This window comes from Schistocerca serialis, chromosome 3 (genome assembly GCF_023864345.2).
Source record: "Schistocerca serialis cubense isolate TAMUIC-IGC-003099 chromosome 3, iqSchSeri2.2, whole genome shotgun sequence".
Taxonomy (NCBI): Eukaryota; Metazoa; Arthropoda; class Insecta; order Orthoptera; family Acrididae; genus Schistocerca; species Schistocerca serialis.
This window is the reverse complement of record NC_064640.1, coordinates 696,435,788-696,458,298: the sequence shown is the minus strand read 5'-3', so window position 1 is coordinate 696,458,298 and position 22,511 is coordinate 696,435,788.

Genomic DNA, 22,511 nt, shown 5'->3' with positions numbered 1-22,511 from the left:
TCATAGGATCTGTTGCAGGCAACTAAGGAACACGTCATATAAATGGAAAGCCTGAGTAAATTATTAATTAATTAATGTATTTCTGCTTGTTAATTTCAGTTGCCTATGTATAGCCCTGTGCTTTTGTGGTAGGCGGTAGAGCTCCAGCCACCGCGTCTTATTTGGGTTTGCAGGTTCACAGTGGCACCGACGATAGTCGGCCAAGTGCGTACCTAGATGTCGCCCGAAAACAACGGCCGACAGCTTGATCACAGTGCGTCCGATCACCATCGTCAGTTTTTGGGAGGGTCAGGTTGGTTAGGTTAAGTTAGGTTAGGTTAGGTTACAACCTATTCTGTGTGTAAAGTAGGTTAGATTTTAACCTCGTAGAGTGGGATGGATATCACGACGCCCCTGTGCTTGGAGACGAGTGTTGCTCTGCGGATTTTGCCATTAGAAAGACGCTGAATGCATGTGAATGGGGTATATCTGTTCGAAAAGGAACGTGTCGAGTGCTGTACATTCCGTTCTCAGTTACCAGGATAATCAGGCACGTTTTGCGAATATCGAAGGGAGAAGTCGTCTGTTACACCTTCGAGATGATGCGTGGTGACCTTGAAACGCAAGGCTATGAACAGTCTTTGGCATTAAATATATTAAGCACTATTAAGGGGACATTGTACGTGGAATTCGTTGAAATTTGACATTTGCTGTTTTCTACTGTATAATGTACTTTGGACTTTCCTGAATATTTTGGTATATAACACATTAAAATCAGACAATCGTGAGACCTTCAAATAATATTTTGAATGTTGACGTGTGACTGTCAAATTTCGCCGCTACGCATATAATGCCACACTGAGCATTCATATCTTGGGAACTACACAGTCTAGAAGGCTGTGAATTGCTTTATTTTGTGTAGGACATGTCAACAAAGGGATGGAAACATATCTGTGTAACCTAAGAACCGAGCTGGCTAACACAAAACGGTCTGATGGCAAGACAATAAAATGTGCTGGAAGACTCACGGACAATGTAATTGATGAATTACAGGAATATTATGGAAAGGCCATTAGAGGTAACTATGACAATTTAGAGAAGATGAAAAGAGCTGCGTGGAGTACTTAAGTTCATCGAATATCAACCAACGAAAAGCCATGTCATGCTTTGTGTCCACCTCCACCAAACACTTGGTGCAAATATAGGCAAGCTGAATTTTCTGGCACCGTGCATGAATTTATACGTAAACATACTCTTCCTTTGGCAGACATGGAGGCAATGAAACCTATTTACAGAGATTTGGCAAATCCTGAGCTACTAAAGAAGTGTTTACATGGGAAAACCCAGAATGTGAATGAGTCCTTCAATAATGTGTGGTGCAGTGTGCCAAAAAATATATTTGTTGTCCTGATGACTCTAAAGTTAGCAGTGTCTGATGCTGTAATAACTTTTAATGGTGGCAAACTATGAAAGACTTAAGGTTCTGGAGAAGTTTAGGGGTAAGATTTCGACAGAACACAGCTAAAGAACTGCGAGAACTGGATGAGCTTCGTATATGTGAAGCAGAGTTAGCTGCTCAGCAAATGACAAAAGAAGCAAGGAAGAAAAGGAGGAAGCAAGCACTAGGCTGTTGTGACACTGAAGAAGACACAGACTGTGGGCCAGGGCAATTGTAGTGCATAAAAAATGCAGAAATGTAAGTCTGTGTAAGAATTTGTAATAAAAAACTTTAAACCTCAATATCTCTTAACTACATTTTTTGCAGTAAATGACCCATTTTCTAAAAAACTACTGATGGTAGAGACATGAAATTTTCACAGCATGCCAAGTGTGAGATTCAAGACATATGGAACTAGAATAATTAAAAATATCCTGAGTTGTTTTCTTTTTATGTTCATTTACTTAAAAAATTCTGTCAAAAAATTGAGTGTTTGAAAAAAAAAAGATTACACGCCCCACAATACAATTTTAGTAATAATTCTAGTTCAGTGTATTTAGAAAGGTGCATTCAATAATTATGGAAAATTGTAAGTTGGTTTCTTGAAAAGTTTCCAACATAATGGGTAACAAAATTCGATAATTTATCATTGGCGGCATAGGACATGCAATGTCCCCTTAAATACTCTGATTGGCATTTGAAAATGTAACTGCCTGACGCCTCGGCTGTTTGCATTTGCTATACCCTGAACCTTAGAATCTCCTTATGGGACATTTGGTTAGCGATGTTATATATAGTTTCCATGAATCGATACTTCTTAGTGTGAGTTGAAGGTCCACATCTACAGCGATGTTACCACTGATATCACAGGTTAGATTACATTGTAATACAATATGGTCAGATCTTCCGATCTCTCCACGACTGACTTTGGCCTACTTTATGCAAATATAGAATGTAAGATATATGTCCCGTTATAAAATGGAGCATGTCTCCACTCGGGTTCACACGGTGCAGTGTCTTCCTTTCTCGAACGTCAGGGAATCCACTACAATTACAGCTTCAAGTCCTCGCATAGTTTACGTACATAAAACTAACTGGAGCGGACTACGAGACATGATAGCGAAGTTGTCCCTTCTGTCAGCTGCCGTATTAACGAGCCTCATCACATGGGCGCAACAGGAGGTAATTACCGCCCCGCTGGCTGCAGTCGTGGGGAGGGCGGTGACGGGGGACGGAACCAGCACTGCAGTTGCATAAGCGGCCACCCAACACAGCCACCTATCAACTCGGCTCCATCTTTGTCAACTTGCATATCTGATGCCTCCCTGTGGTCCCATCCAACTAAATTAGTTATTTATCTCATTCCATACATTTGCACCATTTCAATCGGAATGATACGAACTAATCAGTTTATAATCTATGTGCACATCTTTTGTTTTCTTTTTGGAGGAACCCGCTGGCCATTTACAGATTACTAAATGTCATTATTGCTTAAATCTGACACAGAAAAGAGCATATTAGTCTTCGACATTACGCGTGCCACTGCTAAAACGTACGTAAATTAATAAAAGATAAATATTGTCCGATTTGAATCTCTCCATGCTTCAGAGGCAGACCCGGGTGTGTGTGCGTATGTGTGTGTGTGTGTGTGTGTGTGTGTGTGTGTGTTTGTGTGTGTGTAGAGGAGTGGGGAGAGGCGAAATGTCTTGATACCCCCTAAAACATTTTATTAAAAACATTTATAAAGGCTGTTTTAAAATTCCTTTTACAGGTTGCTAGGGACTTATCTCAGTAGATAAAGTTGTGATGAGGAACTGACGTCCGGAAATGAACTGTTTGTGTATAAAATAAGTTTTAAGACCGTATCATTTTCAAATCTTCCACTTCACGATACGCATACACGCCAAGCTAACAAGAGAGCGCCGTCGTCAGTGGCTGTTGTAATTACGACGTCACGCATCACGTACCGTTTTAAAACGACTGTAACAGCGACTGTGAGCAACTGCTACGTTCGCATCTATACTCCGTTCATCATCAGAACAAACCTGATGTAAACAAACACAAACGCGTTGATTCGCCAGACGCCGGAGCACACGTACACCGATGTTGCTGCGCTCTTGGAAGTGGGTCCTATCAATGTGATAGATATATTATTACTAACTAACGTTAAATGAAACTTTAATATACTCAAATGTGTTAGCAGCCATCAACGTTTTTCTTAATCTCGCTTTAGTTTTGTAGTTTTCATTTCAAACATCGTGTCTAGTCACAGCCTCCGCTCTGTTGTGGTCTGATGGTCGCACTGTTAATGCGCAGTATGAAAATGGCTGAGGCTGCTTCCTGTTCCGTAGTGAAACACGCGTGTGGAACACGTTTAAAAAGTGCCGAGTAATAGGTTGTTCTTAATGTTTGTCATAGATTTACAGATATGATCGGCTTTGAAGTTTTCCGAGGGGCTGTATTAAATACTGTTGGGACACAAGTGCACATTCGTGTACAGCAGAATCGGCAATCAGCCTTCAGCGGCGCAGCGGATCAGACGGTGTTTACGCCCCAGCCGCTCGTGTGCGCGAGAGGTGTTTACGTTAAGTGGTAGCGGTGTGCCGCGGTAATACGTAGTACGAATCATGACCTTGTCGTTCGGCAAATCGACACTGAAATTTAGTTTTGTTAACGAATATTCTCCGCCGAAGGCTTACGAGATAGAACATTATTTACATGACGAGGTAAAAATCGAACCTGACGTTCTAGCTGGAATACACTTATCTATAGTCAGTAGCGTGGTCTATGTGAAACTCATCAACGAAGCGGCATGTGACGAACTACTACTCAGACACCGACAAGGACTTCGTTTCTGTCATTCGGACGGGAATGTTGGAGTGGTTACAGTTGAACACGCCGGCATGCGACTACGAACGATCCGCGTCTTTGAGCTTTCATTCGAAGTGTCAGAAGATTTGGTGACAGACGCCCTGGCCGGCCGCGGTGGTCTAGCGGTTCTAGGCACTCAGTCCGGAACCGAGGGACTGGTACGGTCGCAGGTTCGAATCCTGCCTCGGGCATGGATGTGTTTGATGTCCTTAGGTTAGTTTGGTTTAAGTAGTTCCAAGTTCTAGGGGACTGATGACCACAGATGTTAAGTCCCATAGTGCTCAGAGCCATTTGAACCACAGACGCCCTGCGTCCTTACGGAACGGTCCTATCCCATGTGGCTGAAAATGGGCGAGTTTCAAAACGTATCCTGTCCTCAGTGGCGTCAGAAAAATTCGGATAGATCTCCGAAAACACGTTCCGTCATTCTTATACATCGCTGGTTGTAAGGGGAATATCATCGACGACGGACAATCGAGGACGTGCACTGGGTGTGGGAAGGAAGGACACGTATGTTCTGGGGCTCGCGGCCCCTTCAGACGTCGATAATTCGACGGCGCACGATTCTGACGTCCCCCACGACCAACCAGAGGCCATGCTGACCTCTGATTCCGAGGCTCGGCAACGAAAACAGCGATCACTAAAACGCCGGAAGAAGCTCCGACTCACGGTGGAGGACGACCAGTCTGATCCAGCAGGCAATTCTGAGGCGTTTTCGGGTACAGAGCAGACGACTAGGGATACAGAAGGGTGGCCAACGGGACGGCGACACAACCTTCCGATGACGATGCTCCAGAAACAGCGGAGGAGATCGATCGACGGCAACAGGCTACTGAGGAGGCTACCGACCGCGTTTACAGACCGTGAGGCATATATTAGCACGGTTAACCTTGACAGACAGCAGGTATGTAGACGGAGGAATAATTGGAAGATGAGCGTCTCCCACCTGCGTGATGCAGAATGCCGACGCATGGTCGAGGAGGCGGAGGACGTGTGGCATGGCTGCCTCCGACGACGAAATTCTTACGGTTCTGTACTACAGTGGTGGATAAAGTGCGCGAAGCCAGCTTTACGGAGGACGTTAATAGGTTATGAGAAGGAGGTTTCTCAATGGCAGCGCACGATCACTGACTTTTACTTTACGGCCTTACGGGAGCTGTTCGCTCAACCACTCACACCAGAACTCCAGACGGCCGTCCACCGAGTCAAGGCAAAGCTGGTACAACTTGCGACGCAGAGGATGGCGGGTACGATGATACGCGCGAGGTCGCAGGATTGCCTGCCCAACGAGGTTCCCTCGATGCATTACGTGATAAAGGAAAGAAGAAGAAGGAATTTAATTCATGAGATCGGTCTCGGCGATGGCTGTCGCTTTTCAGCACAAAGGGGAATAGCACAGGGATCATTTTAGCAGATTCTATGTGAGCGACGGGGAGGGCTAGAGGGAGCTGGAGAACGTGCTGGAAGAAATCCCAGACGCGACGCGTGTGAACGGGGAAACGGACGTGTTATCTGAAATTACGTCTCACGAGGGAACCTCCCGATCGCATCCCCGTCAGATTTAGTTATAAATAGGCACAGGGGATAGGCCTTGAAAAACTGAACACAGATCAATCGAGAAAACAGGAAGAAGTTGTGTGGAACTACGAAAAAAATAATCAAAATATACAAACTGTGTAGTCGATGAGCAAGATAAGCAACATCTAGCATGATTTGAGCTCAGGAGCGCCGTGGTCCCATGGATAGCGTGAGCAGCTGCGGAATGGGAGGTCCTTAGTTCAAGTCTTCCCTCGAGTGAAAAATTTAATTTTTTCTTTTCAGACAATTATCAAAGTTCAGGCACTCACACACATTCAACTTCGCTCTCCAAAATTCCAGGACATGTTCAGATTTGCTTGGACATAAACAGGATTTCACGGTATACACACGAAAAAATTTGAAAACGTTAAAAACATGTTTTCACAGAGCACAGGGAAAACTGTGCGACTGTGAAACTGTTGCATTCATTTGTTGTAGTTTATGTGACAAACTCTTATGTTTTCATCACTTTTTTGGGAGTGATTATCACATCCACAAGAATACTTAAATCGGGCAAGGTAGAAGAATCTTTTTACCCATTCGCCAAGTGTAGAAGTTAGGTGGGTCGACAACATATTCCTGTCATGTGACGCACATGCCGTCACCAGTGTCGTACAGAATATATCAGACGTGTTTTCCTGTGGAGGAATCGGTTGACCTATGACCTTGCGATCAAATGTTTTCGGTTCCCATTGGAGAGGCACGTCCTTTCGTCTACTAATAGCACGGTTTTGCGGTGCAGTCGCAAAACACAGACATTAAACTTATTACAGTGAACAGAGACGTCAATGAAGGAACGGACAGATCATAACCTTGCGAAACTAAAGTAAGTAAAAATTTTCACTCGAGGGAACACTTGAACCAAGGTTCTCTGATTCCGCAGTTGTACACTCTAACCACGAGACCACGGCGCTCCTGCGCACACAGTCTCCTTGATGTTACCTATCTTGCAGATGGACTACTCAGTTTGTATATTTTGCCTATTTTTTTCATAGTTCCACACAACTTCTTCCTGTTTTCTCGATTGATCTGTGTTCAGTCTTTCAAGGCCTATCCACTGTGCCAACTTATAACTAAATCTGAGGGGGGTGCGATGGGGAGGTTCCCTTGTCAGGAGCTGGAGGAAGCGATTACACGAGGTGTCTCCAACAAGTCCCCAGATCCAGACGGATTCCCGTTGGAATTTTACCGTGCTTTGTGACCATTATGACACCGATGTGGTTATACATGTTTAATGAGCTTCTGCGGCAAGGAGTACCGGTTCCCATTAAATTCACGGAAGGGCTCATGATCCCGATATCCGAGCCCCATGGTGGCAAACGGCCTTGTGATTACCACCCCTCGATCCTCCTTAATAGCGACTACAAGAACTTTATGCGCATACTGGGCAGCCGTATCACAACGCCGCTGGCGGATCGTATACATGCCGATCAGACTTTTTTCGGCGGAATCAGTAATATCCACACAGCCTTCGGAGACTATCGTGACGTCGTGACCTTCACGGCTGCATGCCGCCTCCGGGGGGCACTGGTTGCTGTAGATTTCGATCATACTTTTGATCGAGTGGATCATGTGTACCTATCGGCGGTGATGAGTAGGATGGGTGTCTCGCCATTATTGACTACTGCAGTGATGCGGCTGTTGCACGGCGCCAGATCAGCGATAGTGATCAACGGAGGGAGAACAGAGTATTTTAAGATCTTAAAATCAGTCAGACAGGGTTGCCCCTTGTCGATCCTCCTATATGCGATCTCCTTAGACTGTGCCTCGCAGGCCTTCGCCGCCGTCTTACCCTAATCTCCCTGAGGCATCTATCATTCAAATGTAGAGCATACACGGATGACATTGTGTTCCTCGCCCGGAATGAGAGGAGACTCAATCAGCAGTGGATTGCCTATGGGATGGCAGATGGCAGTGAGGCCAACTTTCGAAAATCACAATTCAGCATGTGGGACGTGGACTAGAACCAGGAACGGAAGGACCCTTATCTGTGGTGCAAACCTTCCGATGTTTGGATATCACCTTTCATAAGGAGACGGCGGGAACGGCTGCGGACAACTACCGACGGCTGTTGCTCAGAGTCTGCACGTCAGTACGACTAAACGCCCTACGGTCTTCAGCCCCACGATGTGCCACCTGACACATCTTCTCCCTTTGACGCGAACGATGGCTATGAGGATTCAGACGGCTTTTGGGTACTATGTAAGCCTGGGACAGCTCTTTAAGGAACACTACAACACACTTACCCTTCCAGCGCGAGAAGGGGGCGTTGGTTTGGTGAACTTGCACGTTGAGGTGCGTGTCATGTATACTAATACTATGTTAAAACGGTGGCGCAACAGGAATCACTCGCTTACGGGGACGATCATCGAAGAACTACCAACATCGCATCTTTCCCCGATCAGTATCGGCCATATATCGCCCCCGTTAACGTGTGTGCGCACGTTCATCGTTGAACACAGTTACATTCGAGAGCTTTTACCAACATCCCGACATCCAAGGACGTGTACTGCCTGCTTCTTTCGCAGATCGCCCGGAACAGGATGGAACGGAAACATCCAGCCGTTAATTGGCACGTGGTGTGATGCACGGTACACCACCCGCACCTACCTACAACAGTTAGGTCAACATGGTACATTATAGTGAACCGAAAATACCCAACGAATGACAAAAAGTACGCAATACATTTAGCGGATTCGCCCATGTGTCAGCAATGCAGCAATACGAAAACCGGTTGGTCTGCGGCGAGGCAAGGAAGATTCTAGCGTTCAAGTAGCGCACTATACACAGCAATAACTTCCGACATAGTATTCCTTCCAGAGGAAACGTACTTTCCGCGTCATAAGAAGAACGCAGTGGCGTGGATCACAGGTATGACGGTCAATAACATATATAGACACACACGTCTGAACGTACTGAACGTTCTGGATTACTGGCAATACTTGCAAGATGGACACACAAAACTGTTACGGCTACAAAAGTACAAGTATTGGTATGCCAATTTGCTAGTAACGGTTTTTGCGGACCCGCCATATACTTGGGGTGTGCCGGGTGCGCAAAGATGAGCGGCGGTGCTGTCGTTGTGAAACCGACAATGTAAGTGATCAGCTAAGGAAAACTACGCGGATATGTGACCCAGGAAGAACTAACACTTGCAGTTAGCAATGGAGTGTTTCTTTGAATTTTGGTTTAATATCTATAAATACTTTTTTTAAAGGGTGCTGGAGGTTGCCCCACTTTGACTTTGTTGTTGTTTCATGCTACATGGTAGGACGGCAGGGAGGTTCCTTCCAGGAAAGTCATAATTTTTAAGGACGTACCATGGTTTTGTGAATAGTAAAGGTTTCTGTTTCTCCTGCCTTCTTTAAATAAAAAAAGTGGTCACAGCATCTGTATAGAAAGCGGAAGAGCTATGTAAAAAAATTCGGTAGCGTAGTTGCTAGATAACCCATTGTAGTAAATTGTTTGCTGATTCAAGACTCGCCCAAGTCAGGTTTTTCACGTTCAATTTGAATTAGCTACATCTCGTAACTGTAAAATTAATCATCATATTTTATGAATAATGCATGTCTTCTTCTTTTAATTATATACTGCACGGGAAATCCTTGTTTTTATTTGAAATATAAATTCTCAGTTATGGATATTTTATGAAAGACTGTTAATAAAGGTTGCTTAAATTAAGAAAACATAACAATTTAATTTTATAAGGCAAAAATGAAAAACTAAATACTCTCTATTTGGACTATGTCCATTGTTTTACACCACATATGTAGACACATTGTGATCAAAAGTATCCAGACACCCCCAAAAACATACATTTTTCATATGAGGTGCATTGTGCCGCCACACTGCCAGGTACTTCATATCGGCGACCTCAGTAGTCATTAGAGGTCGCGAGAGAGGAGCATGGGGCGTTCCGCGGAACTCACGGACTTCAAACGCGGCCAGATGATTGGGTATCACTTGTATCATACGTCCGTACGCGAGATTTCCACACTCCTAAACATGCCTAGCTCCACTGTTTTCGATGGGATAGTGAAGTGGAAACGTGAAGGGACACGTACAGCACAATTTGGTGTAAGGAGCGTCAACAGTAGACGACTGATCTGAGGAAAAACATAGTGTGGAGTGACGAAAAATGATACACAATGTGGCGATCCGATGGCAGGGTGTGGGTATAGCGAATGCCCGGTGAACGTCATCTGCCAGCGTATGTAGTGCCGACAATAAAATCTGGAAGCGGTGGTGTTATGGTATGGTCGTGTTTTTCATGGATGGGGCTCGTACCCCTTGTTGTTTTGCGTGGCACTAGTACATCACAGGCCTACAATGTGTTTTAAGTATCTTCTTGCTTCCCACTATTGAAGAGCAATTCGGGGAAGGCGATTGCATCTTTCAGCCCGATCGAGCAACTGTTCATAATGACGGCCTGTAGCGGAGTGGTTACACGGAAATAACATCCCTGTAATAGACTGACCTGCACAGAGTACTGACCTGAATCCTATAGAACATATTTGGGATGTTTTGGAACGCCGATTTCGTGCCAGGCCTCACCGACCGACATCGATACCTCTCCTCAGTGCAGCCCCAAGAAACCTTCCGGCACCTGATTGAACCTATGCCTGCGAGAGTGGAAGCTGTCATCAAGGCTACGTGTGGGCCAACACCATACTGAATTCCAGCATTGGTTCAAAATGCCTCTGAGCACTATGGGACTTAAAATCTGAGGTCATCAGTCCCCTAGAGCTTAGGACTACTTAAACCTAAGTAACCTAAGGACATCACACACATCCATGCCCGAGGCAGGATTCGAACCTGCGACCGTAGCGGTCGTGCGGTTCCAAACTGACGCGCCTAGAACCGCTCGGCCACAACGGCCGGCAATTCCAGCATTACCGATGGAGGTCGCTACGGACTTGTAAGTCATTTTCAGCCAGGTGTCCGGAAACGTTTGATCACATAGTGTATGTGTCATAGATACATGAAAAACAATAGTTGTCACAGCATCAGGCACACCATACAAACGCTGCATTTTTACATTTGCCACTTTACCATCACAATATGAACACAACAGAACTGATCTGCAGCCAAGTTAGGGGAAATTACAAGACAGTTGAGCTGCCAGACGTACTGGAACTAACGCACGCAGCTCTTTCACATATCACTGCTGAACATTGGCGGGATATAGAACGGCACGTCTTAAAAGAAGAGGAGAAAATGCGGTGCCTGGGTGGCTTCGTGGATTCTGTTGTTGATCGACTTGTCATCAACGTAGCACATGACAGTTCTAGTTCTGGAATGTATTTATCGGGTTCGGATAAGGAAGGAGGACTCACCGGTACGTGGCTTCAGTATTCAACAGTTCTGTGAAATCCCTGCAGTATGCTTTTGCATCACTCATAGCTCGCTTAGAAAAATTGCGCTGTGTTTAAGATAGGAATTTTCAACACTCCTGTTTGTAATTAGAATACTATGTCAGGTGAGAACGAGAGCATTTTATGTTTTCCTCTGGGAACCTAAGAAGTGCGCGGTCGTGCTGGAGTTTTGCCGAATATTATTTCATTATATTTAAAAATTGTTTGACTTTCGAAGCTATGTTGTTTGTTTGCCCTTCTCTTTTTACGTCTGAACTGCAACTGCCAGTGTGGCCGAGCGGTTCTAGGCGCTACAGTCTGGAACCGCACGACCGCTACGGTCGCAGGTTCGAATCCTGCCTCGGGCATGGATGTGTGTGATGTCCTTAGGTTAGTTCGGTTTAAGTAGTTCTAAGTTCTAGCGGACTGATGACCTCAGAAGTTAAGTCCCATAGTGCTCAGAGCCATTTTTTGCAACTGCTCGCATCGTTGCACTAGCTGGCCAGTGCTGTCCAAGTTCAATGCGCCAGTAGAGCTGTTGTCCAGCACATTATTGCACAGTCTATGTGCGTGTAGCACAGCATGAAACGTATCCTTATGATCGTACTAGACCAGGGCTTCACAACATACGTGCTCGCGGAGCAAGCTGTGAGCAGCAAGGCGCGAGCACGGAGCAGCGCGAGCACGCTACCCTCACTACCGGATCAGAGCGGAGAGTGGGGAGAGTCACGTGGGGCACACAACAGCTGCCGCCAGTCAATGTAAATCCGCGGCCACCTGCAGGGATATCACTCACGAATTATTACTGCGACAAATGAAACAAATAAAGGAGAATGTACACATGCCACATAATTTTATTAGCTTAGTGTATGCCTCTACATTCGCATTAATTTGTGAACTGTTACACAAAGGTGTCACTGAAGTGTGGGATTCTCGGTTATCTTGTACTTTTTGCCCTTTACAATTGCGTCTATGTTCGGAGTAATTGTTCTTGTGCATTTTAGGCGCAGCGTGCAGTTTAAATTTCGATCAGGCATGCGTTTCTCAGGCGCGTCTTGTTACATTTCATTGCAGAGAACAGTTGTTCACAAACATACGTGGAACCGAACATTGATATTATTGTAGCTGCCAGTTTGTACAAACGAGGAAATCTATCCTGAGGGAAGTGTCTGTAGGATTCCAAAATGTTTTTCTTGTTCTGAAATTCGTCTCTGTATTCTCTGTCACATTGCAGGTCAATAATTTCTTGCAGCAGTTCAGGACGAATCTCTTAAATATTCGCTGAATATGGAGAGAACAGATCAAAATCACTGTCTAGTGCCGTCAGATCTTGAAAGCGCTGATCAACTAAACTATGTGAATAACGTTCACAGTCTTTGTGAACATCTTGCACGGATGATAATTTAGGAAAATGAGCTAGGTTTCCTGTTTCCAGCTGGCTCACCCAAAGTGTCAATTTCATTTTAAAAGCTCGTATTCGATCTATGAAATGAGTAATTAGCAGATCTTTACCTTGTAGTAAAATGTTCAAAGCATTCAGATGGCTAGTTAAATCTGCTAAGAACGCGAGATCACGTTCAAACGTGCGCGCGTATTTCCCCTCCCTCCTCTCCCTCCCTACTCCGCAACATTGCACCTGCTCGAGAGCACGTGCCTGAGCAGACGCGAGTACTCGCGCTCGAAACCGGCCAGTTGTTAAGCCCTGTACTAGACTGTACTGGTCACAACTTGGCTTCCGCTCCACTTGAAACGAAAGCCATTGAGACTTAAGCAAACGCGGAAGAGTACATAGCGTAATGTTTACATCACTTTTATTCTTATGATGAACTGAGTATCGGAGGATTGACTGCTCCACGCAAGGACTTCACTCTCGGCTTTGAAGAGGATATCCTACGTCTCGAAGAAGAGAATCCGATGACGAGTACTTCAAACACTGTCCACGCCACAGCCTGCTGTATGTCGGTGCTCCGGTCTCCAGTGTGTACGTACCATGAAGCGGGAGATTTGAAACTGATGCAAACTTCAAACTTATTTTCCATCCAACCGGTACGTTTCCACACATTGTTTCCTCATCAACGGTTCATCTACTATGACTCTTCTACAACCTCTAGCTGCCTGTAATGGGAAATGTCAGACACCTTGCAGACGAATTTCCAAAATTTGTAACATCTAAGATCAAGAGAATAAAGCGGCGTGAGAACTAAGATTCTCGGAAATGGCAATGAATTGTAGAAATTTTCAGGTTGTGTTTAAGACAAGCTAGTTTTGAGTTTCTTAGTCACCTGGTGGGCTTGCGTCCTGGCCGCCTAGGGGGAATATTGCAACCCGGTAAAGGCACGCATTCACAGGATTACCACACCTGCTTCCGACAACAAATCGGACACGGCTAGAGGATCAACAGGTAAGACCGGCGAATTACAACATGCTGGGTAAGCCAAGATAGAAAGGAAATGTCGCTCTCCCTCCCTTTCCCTTGTCCTCAATAAGAAAAAAAAAAATAATAACAGACAGAATCACTTCCTGAACGTAAGCCTAAACTATTGAAAGTAACAGTATTCCCACCAAGGTAGGCTCGGAAAGCCTCAGTTCGCAGATCTGCGTTCATAATCTTAGTGCTAAATAAAGGCCCGCATCTCGTGGTCGTGCGGTAGCGTTCTCGCTTCCCACGCCCGGGTTCCCGGGTTCGATTCCCGGCGGGGTCAGGGATTTTCTCTGCCTCGTGATGGCTGGGTGTTGTGTGCTGTCCTTAGGTTAGTTAGGTTTAAGTAGTTCTAAGTTCTAGGGGACTTATGACCACAGCAGTTGAGTCCCATAGTGCTCAGAGCCATTTGAACCATTTTGCTAAGTAAAATTCTGACAATGATAACAGCACACCTTGATTTTATATTGTATAAAATTTGATGTTGCCAAACTTATAAGCGTTTCCTGTTATTACAGTTATTAAATCAACTCCACGACGCATGCACTTCTTGAAGTTTCGTGTCTTTTTCAAATTCTGTATTCCTTTGAATTATAATTTTCAGGAAGTTAGCAAAGCGATGTTCTAAGCACTCCTGTAAGTACTTTGTTATTATTATTATTATTACTGTATTTGGTTTCAAGCCAACTAAGGATCATATCAACATAACTAATCATTTTTCTTTTCCTTCGTCCTTCCCCAAAATTCATTCGCTTCCTCGATGAGCTATCTTCCTCCTTACTAACGATTTAACTCCAGCTGTTCTTCTGTTTGTTTTAAGTTCCTGAAAGCCTATGAATTTCTTGACTTGTACTCCCAATTAGTCTCTGTTAAGTAAGGTCTCCTGTTCAATCTTCATCTCTTCTAGGTCCTTTTTCGTCTTGCCTCCCCATCGATTTTCTTTGTTTTTCTGTTTTCGAAGAATGTGTGGATTTCCCTCGTAATCTGTCTTCATTCACTCTCTCTAGGTGTCCATGGTGTGCAACACATGTTTTTTCTCATCTCATAATAATAACTAATAATCATTCATGTCACTTACCTTTTATTATTACTCTGATCATCACACTGTTCAACAAAAATTAACTTTGGAATTCCGCCCTTTCTCAAAGTAGCTAATCTACCCTAATTTGGGTCGAAAATAAACGAATAGCCTATGACATCAGATTTTGTTACCTTTACTTTTTAAAATATACTAATTTCTAGTAGAAACACTAAAAACACACTTCAAAAGTCTTTCCGTTCTAAAAATAGCTAAACTTCTCTAATTTTGGGCCAAGAAAAATGAATGTGGTATCAGATAACGTTTGGTAGGCCTAACTACAGTTTCATAGCTCCCCTAACATCAGATTAAAGAGCTCATTCACGTGTACGCCTTCCCTTTGCTAGGTGCATGTACTTCTTTTCTGGTTCTTCTCTTGTCATTGTCTAACAATAGTCACAAGGCATGGAAGTGTTCTATTTCCTCTGATACCTTCCTTCGTTCATTAGCGAAATGTCCTGATGGAATCGCTCTCCATGTGCGTCACTTATAATGCGGCAGTTGTCAGCGAAGCAGTCCAGGTGAGAATATAGTAATGAGCGTTTGGCGTCATTTGTCGGGAGGACCCTTGTGGGGCAGGTCCGGCCACCTTGGTGCAGGTCTTATTACATTCGACGCCACACAGAGCGCCGAATGGGGATGAAATGTTGATGAAGACAGCACAACACCCAGTCCCTGAGCGGAGAAAAATCCCCGACCCAGCCAGGAATCGAACCCGGGCCCGTAGGACGGCAATCCGTCACGCTGACCACTCAGCTGTCGGGGCGGACAGAATATAGTAAATGGACTTTAAGTGCCATATTGAAGCCTAATTGATGGTATTCTTTAAAAAGATTATTCGCAATCGCCACGTAGTTGCTATCTCATCCATTTCCCAAGCAGCGATTCAAAACACTTTTAAATGCTTCCCATGCTGCTTTCTCACTACCCTGGAGGAATCAGTCAAAGTTTTTATCTTTAAGAAGATAACGAATTTGCGGGCCAGTGTAGATACCCTATTTAACATTAGTATCACTGATCTGTGGAACTGGTCCACTGAGGTATTGAAAAGCTTCTCTGCCCTGCTCTATCGCCTTTGAAAAGTTCTTCATTATTCACGTTTTATTTGTAGGGGGCCAAAAGAGTTTTGCTTCTTTCTACCATAGGATCATGCGAGAAAATATTCTCTCAAGGGCAGAGATTTTCGCTTGCAGACCTTTATCTTGTAGTGTGGTCTGACTGTCCCACTGACACAGGAAACAGCAGTACTGTAGGTAGCCGAGCTATTTCCCCAGCAATTCTCCAATGACCTCCAAGTCTCCCAGATCTGCCACTGATGGTCGGTGAACTTAATTGATGCCAGAAGTGATTTCGTATTTTAATGGGTTTTGTTTCATGTGGGCACCATTTCGTATGGGAACGGAAGGGAACGAACTGCGATTGCGTAACAGTACAGCTATTGCACTTAGCTTTAAAAAGTCTATGAGTAATCTCCAGTTCTTGGGATTCACTCAAATATTTTTGCGAGTTCTGTACACGAAGTTTGACGTTAGTGTTGTAGAAGATTTAGTTCTTGAAGCCTTGATGCCAGAAACTGTACCTTGTCTTTAGATAGGTCCAAGTCTCTTATTAAATAACTTCGTTCGGCCTGGCTAAAACTTTGTAGCTCACTAGTTAGTTCACTTTCAAGTGCAAAATCAGCTTTCTTTCCATATGAAGGATGCGATTCTCTGCTTCCATAGCCTTTGCCTATATCTGACTGCTGAGTGTATTCCTCCGGAAGGAGTAGTACAGGCAGACAGTCTCCAGAGCCCGACACTGGTGAGGGATGCATCTTGTTCCTTCTGTATGGCGCGGGGTTTACACGCGGCACTCTCCATGTGGTATCGGTCGAATGGCTGATGGGATGCTGAGGTATTGAACAGTCCGCTTCTCTTTTTTTTTTTGGACATACCATGATTGGGGGGAGGGTGGGAGCAGGGGTATCATACAGAAAGAGCAATCGTTTACGTCATTTGAAGACTCTCTCCAAATCACTGGGACGGCAATCGGCACTGAACGAACTTCTTCGTTTACCGATCCACGTAGGTTTACAGTACATGTATTGTAGATTGTATGCGTTGCCCAGGACTTGTCCAGATCTCCTAGTTTCGTAACAAAATAGCGGTGATATGCTGTCTTTATGATTGGAATAATTCTACGTCTCTCGAGAGAGAATGGTACCTCACCAGACTCGTGACAAAAACTCTTAGGGAATTTTTGACAATTACATGGCATCCTAGACATTATATAACATGAAATAAAAGCAGAAGTTTTTTTTTCAGAATAAATGGTATCTTACATGTACACACGAACTAAAAGAAATTGACTATAATTCAATACCTGGAACAAGCTAAACAGAGCGAATACCAAAAAACATTTAAGAGAATGACAAATTTCACAAAACAATAACGAGCATGACCGATAATTTCTACAGTCAATTGTGCTTACACTGTCTCTAGATTCCAAATTTTCTTACTAGTTATAAAAATTACCCATAATTCGTCAGTGTTGTGCTCACATGTGCCAAACAATCTCTTCAGTCAAATTGCGTAAAAATTGTCCTAGCAACTAAAATGGGTTATATCTGAGCTAACGAAAAGTTTTAAATTTCATTTTCACTTTTTCCCATAATGAAACGAATCAGAAGTAGCTTTTTCACGTTGGAAATATTTTCAATGTTGACCAGTGTAATCATTGGCTTAGGTGGCACATTAAGAGTTGCATTGACAGCAAATTAGGAAATTAGTCTCTTAGGTCGTTAGATGGAGGGGCATAACGTTTCATGAAAAAAAAAATGGCTCTGAGCACTATGGGACCTAACTGCTGAGGTCATCAGTCCCCTACAACTTAGAACTACTGAAACCTAACTAGCCTAAGGACATCACACACATCCATGCCCGAGGCAGAATTCGAACCTGCGACCGGAGTGGTCGCGTGGTTCCAGACTGAAGCGCCTAGAACCGCCACTCCGGCCGGCTACGTTTCACCACTCGCCCCCCCCCCCCTCCTCCCCCCCTTCACCACAGAACCGGACCCTGAATCAGAGCCTGTCATAATTGCTGATAATTGCTGATTATGGATTACTGAGCATGGATTTGTTGACGCTGATTATTCGTAAATTCCACGTGATCGATTTCGAAATAAACGTTCCATCATCGTACGTATCTGGGAAATAAGATACAGCTATATCGATTCAGTGAAATTCGTCCATACTTCGATACCTGGTAACCAACAGTCCTGTCATACCGCTTTACCTCTTTAGTAAAACAATCTAAAGTGATGTGAAAACTTCTGTTTTACATCATTACGTAGTCTAAGCTGATGGCGAAAGTTTTTTTATACAATACACGTAAACGTGGAATCCGAACCAAAGTGCTACTCAGTGGTTTTAACATACATAGAGAATGACTAGAGCTGAAAGTGAACGGAAGAGCACAAATGTCGTTGTACCTGCCGTGGATCGAACATGTTGCTGTGTTGTCCGAACAAGACACAGCCAGGGCAAAAGCACCACAGCCGCAAAGATGCGAGCTGGTGCCAGTACCATAGAGACTCGCCACCGGCCGCTGTGGCTGAGCGGTTCTAGGCGCTTCAGCCTGGAACCGCGCGACCGCTACGGTCGCAGTTCGAATCCTGCCTCGGCCATGGATGTGTGTGATGTCCTCCGGTTAGTTAGATTTAAGTAGTTCTAAGTTCTAGGCGACTGATGACCTCAGAAGGTAAGTCGCATAGTGCTCAGAGCCATTTGAACCATTTGAGACACTCGCCACTTGCGCGAATTCCACCAGCGCCACGGGCGACGCTGAGAATGAAGATATCAACATCGCTTCAGACAATTGCCAGCCGAGTAAAATCCGGCAATGACCGAACGACAACGGACAGAAACCTACTCGGAAGATAGAAGAGCAGCTCTCGCGCACTTGGTTAGAGTTCATCGTCCAGGGCTGACTTAGACAGGGAACGTCGTTTAGTGAACTCTTAGAAGTGAACAGCCAGTTGTTGTAAATTTCATTTGTTATGTATTGTGAAGTTTACCTACGATTATTTGCACTTAGCCATTGAGGGCCTCTTCATGTTATATTACATGCAGTGTTGCAGACTTCGTTATTCAACAAGTCACAAAGATAAGTAAACCTTTTTAACACATTAGTATGATTTCGTTACCAATTTGTTGGAGTGTGGTATAACCTTCGTTCTCTTATGCTGTTGCCTGACCCTGGGGCATAGCTGTGTAATATAGGGAGGGAGCCGGCCGCTGTAGTCGAGCGGTTCTAGGCGCTTCAGTCCGGAACCGCGCTGCTGCTACGGTCGCAGGTTCGAATCCTGCCTCGGGAATGGATGTGTGTGATGTTCTTAGGTTAGTTAGGTTTAAGTAGTTCTAAGTTCTAGGGGACTGATGACCTCAGATGTTAAGTCCCATAGTGCTTAGAGCCATTTGAGCTTATACAGCAAGAGGCCGGGAGAAGTTGTCTTAGCGGTGTACTGGACCAGAGGCCGTTTCACGAACACTGAAACTCGGTCTACCGTAACAACAGTGGCAACTCGGCCTCCACAGCAGTAGCGACGAGGCCTTTACAAAACTGGCGACGAGTGTTTACAAAACATGTAACCTCTGGAAGTGTAGTGTGACACTTGTGCTCTTGGCAACTGAGCCGCAAAACTCAACTCACAAATTTGCTTTCTCCAAAAATTATAGCACCGTGAGCAAGGAATACCGATGACGTACTCGATCAGGATAAAAGCTAGTAGTTTATCCACTTTATAAAATGCCCTACCCCTGTACCCAGGATCTGCGCTGGGAAAGGGGTGGGGGGGGGTGTGGGAGGTACAGATCGTGTTAATTTCGCGGTGAATGAGGATAAATGAGCTTGCATCAAATGACTTCTTAGTTACGAATAAGGACTACCAACAGCTGTAGAATGGAATGACGACAAGAAAATTGTCGGACCGGGACTTGACCCCGGATTTTCCACTTATCGCGAGTGGTCGCCTTACCATTTGGCTATCCGTACACGACTCACGGCTAGACCCAAACCTCCAAATGTCGTCACCATGCGTCTACGACCTGTACTCGTACATCCATTACGTACATTGTACTTGAAAGTCGCTTGCCCGGTATCGCCAGCTAAATATGATCTTGCAGTGCCTGTGTTATCCTGATTACAAGGAAAAGTTCCTTTGGACATTCATTGTCGTCATTCCATTCTACAGCTGATGGCAGTCCTTATTCGCAACTGCGAATTTATTTGGTGTGTTTCGTAACAAGCTGTGGTCGCCGCAGTGCCTGTTCCTTTGGACATGTATGCATGACCAAAGGAACTTTGCATCGTAATCAGAGTAAGACAGGCACTGCAATATCGTCTCATAGATACTAGCCGTCAGTAAACTGACACATCTTTCTGGCGGGGCGGGATGCACGCTCCGCTTGCGAAGCTTTTTTTAAGGTGGCTTTTGGGAGGGTGTGGGAGGGGGAGGTGGGTGACAGCTGGCGTCCGCCGCTCGCCCTCTAGCATGTAGCTGCTGAGTGCGCGTCAACAATGCGCTTCCTCCCCCCGGCAGGAGCGACGCGTGCCAGTTCCCGGTGCGCATTGCGCACACCGTTCTGTTGCATCCATGCGCCGTTATAACCACGCTACATCATTACCACTGTTTCGCCCTCTCATCTCGCACCACGGCAAGAAAGTGACGCAGATCAAAAGCGACAATTTTTAGTTTTTGTCACTGAAATGTACTTGTGAAGAGCCCCAGCGTGTACGAAAAACTTCACATTTCTATCTCGCAGTTTGTCCACCTCAGGGCTGTTGTGCCATTTCTGTTGTAGGCTACTTCACGATACGCCACCGCAAGAGCCGCGGCGGGTCACTTCAACGTTGCTGTTGACATGTATACATGCGCCAGTATGATGAGTTGTGAAACTTTTCATGTATCAGGTAAGTTGAATGAAATTTTTGATATCGTAAATTATTACATCTGTGTTTATACGGTGTCTGTGCCTTTGTGTTCCCTTAAATTGTACCTAGCTGATATTCCGTATTAAATTGTATTAACTTACATAAATTACAATTTTGCATTTTGTATTTTTCTGCTACAGTGATTTCAACTTGTTTCTCATTTTTTATTCTAATTTGAGTACTAATTTTGCCTGATAGATGTTATAATGTAGTATTGTATTACAGTAAGCAAAGAAACGTATTATTTAGGGTGGAAAAGTGGCAAAAGGGTCCCCAACAAAAACAAAAATGTTTTTAGATCAAGGAAAATGATACAACTCAAAAAATTAATTAATGATTGCCTGATAATACTTCATATTCGAAGAATACTGAACTACATGTCGATATTATCGTTGTATAGACTATAATGGAATTTACTTCCAAAATGGGACTTAACATCTGAGGTCATCAGGCCCCTAGACTTAGAACTACTTAAACCTAACTAACCTAAGGAGAACACACACATCCATGCCCGAGGCAGGATTCGAACCTGCGACCGTAGCAGCAGCGCCGTTCCGGACTGAAGCGCCTAGAAAGGTTCGGCCACAGCGGCAGCTCCAAAATTACTTACTTGAAATTTAAAGGACACTTAGTTTTATAGTATTCTTTAAGTCTGTTTCTCTCGAGTACTACATTTTTGAGTTGTGTCACTGTTCTTGCCGGGGTGTGGTTTGTTTATTGAGATCAACATGACTGTAAAGTGGAATACAAGGTACATATGTCAATAATTATTTCTTGCACAAAACATTTAAAACACGGAGTAGCATAGAATCCGAAGTCGCACTGCTGGCAAAGGAAAAGGGATTCCGTTTGCATTGTTTCGCTGTCGATCAATTGGAAAGCCGCAAGAAACGAAACAACAAATGCAAAATACGCTGTTAAACCTTGGTTGCATCTGCCCAGGTAGGCCAGCAGGGTGGTCTGGTTTCTTGGCCAGCGTCGCAGAACCGTCTTGTTTACCGGGTGATCCCGACTGTGCGTGGACCCAAGCTTTTACCTGCTGTTCAAGAGATCGACTGTGCGTGCGGTCACTTTCTGAAATAGGTCAGCTGCGCGTGGTGGCCATTTTTTGAATGTAGTCAATTGCGCGCCGAAGAAAACACAAGTTAAGGCGGCGTTACAGCATTCTGCTTCACATTTTCAGAGACTTAATTCTCTGCCAAGCAAGACCAGTCACAGATGTGGTAAAACATTCTTCATAGAATACTCATACTCATAATGGGCACTCGTCAAGGTATTTAAAAAGACTCAGAAACTATTTTCATTCCTGATGATAAAATTACGAAACCCTTTTACAACAATTCAAACATGTCATAGTTCCATTTCTTTACTTTAAAATCAATTCTTCTATATATTGCACGTGTTTTCCATATTTATTTTTATTTCAGTGAGGCCTATCCGTATCATTAATTTTAATGCAGCTGATTAACTTTAAACGAGAACGTCTCACCAGTATTGTGTATAACCCTTTGCCAGGGATGTGGAAGTCGTAGGATACTCTTAGCAGTGACTGTTGTGTTGACAGTTCGAGCGACGCGGTCTATTGCCCGACGAATTTGTAGCAGTTCTGAAGCGAATACCGTGAAGTGTTTCCTTCAGTTTAGAAATCGAGTTGAACACACGAGGGCTAATTCAGGGGAGTGCAGTAGGTGGTATAGCACTTAGAAGCCCCATCAGTCAAACAAATCAGTAACAGCTTGCACTGTACTTGCTTGAGCATTGTCCTGTAAAATGATGGTCAGGTCTTGCAGAAAGTGTCATCACTTCTGTCTCTATGCTGTTC